Source organism: Bos mutus, chromosome X (assembly GCF_027580195.1).
Source record: "Bos mutus isolate GX-2022 chromosome X, NWIPB_WYAK_1.1, whole genome shotgun sequence".
Lineage (NCBI taxonomy): Eukaryota > Metazoa > Chordata > Mammalia > Artiodactyla > Bovidae > Bos > Bos mutus.
In genome coordinates this window covers 1,616,753-1,617,781 of record NC_091646.1, presented here as the reverse complement: position 1 = coordinate 1,617,781, position 1,029 = coordinate 1,616,753, and the positions used below count along the sequence as shown (strand labels likewise).

Genomic DNA, 1,029 nt, shown 5'->3' with positions numbered 1-1,029 from the left:
TCCCTGGTGGCTCAGGCGGTAAAGCGTCTGCCTACAATGCAGGAGATCCAGGTTCAATCCCTGGGTCGGGAAGATCTCCTGGAGAAGGAAACGGCAACCCACTCCAGTATTCTTGCCTGGAAAATCCCACGGATGGAGGAGCCTGGTAGGCTACAGTCCATGGGGTCACAGAGAGTCAGACACGACTGAGCTACTTCACTTTCTTTCTTTTCTCCAAGGGTGGGGAGGAGGTGCAAGCTGCTGTCCCCACCTTCCTGCCCTGAGGCAGCAGCATTCTTGCAATTGGAACCTGTAAGGAGGGGCAAGAGTCGGTTTCCAATCAAGTTCAGAGGCAATTCTGAGGACCAGGGTAGATCCAGTGTACTGTTGAAGACAGAGATGAGATATCAGACCCCTGTGAAGCCAGCCTGTGACTCGTTGCCCTCATGGGCGCTGTGCACAAGCTATTCCATTCTGCTTGGTGACCTCTGTATGCCTTCACCGCCAGCCTCTGCTGCTTGGTTGACTCCCTTTCCTCTGGGTTGCAGTGAGCAGTGTGTATATCAGAAAGAACTCAGTTTCTGGAATTTCAAATACCTGAATTCAAATCCTGATTCTCAGCATCAACCCTTAGTTGTGTGACTTTGGGCAAGTTATTTAACCTCTCTGAGCCTAAGTGTCTTCAGTTAGTAAATGGGGGTAATAATAGTACCTACCTCGTTATGTTAGGAGATTAAACAAAATAATGCCTGTAAAGTACTTAGCACAGGCCCCAGCCACAGTAGTTGCTCAGTCAATGTTAGTTTTCTCCTTTTACTGATAAGATCCCCCCACCCACCCACTTACCTTTGGGTTCTGGCCTCTGATCTCTTGGAACTGATCAGGAAAGAACAGCTCTATCTTTGCCCTGTTCCATCCATACCTCTCTTCTTAGTAGCCATCGGAACTGTTCACTATCTTATTCCCCCAAAGCACCCATCTCTACTGGAGTTAATCTGATGAATACACTTGATCCAGGAAGTTAATGCATGATAGGAATTTGAGGTTTGC

The 1,029-nt window shown here is 48.2% G+C and overlaps 1 non-coding gene across 1 annotated transcript; it reads left to right on the top strand.

Moving 5' to 3' along the window:
- On the top strand, positions 1-72 carry TRNAC-ACA (transfer RNA cysteine (anticodon ACA)). The gene has a single exon. It is a non-coding gene; the product is annotated as a tRNA-Cys (tRNA).
- Positions 73-1,029: the final 957 nt, after the last annotated feature.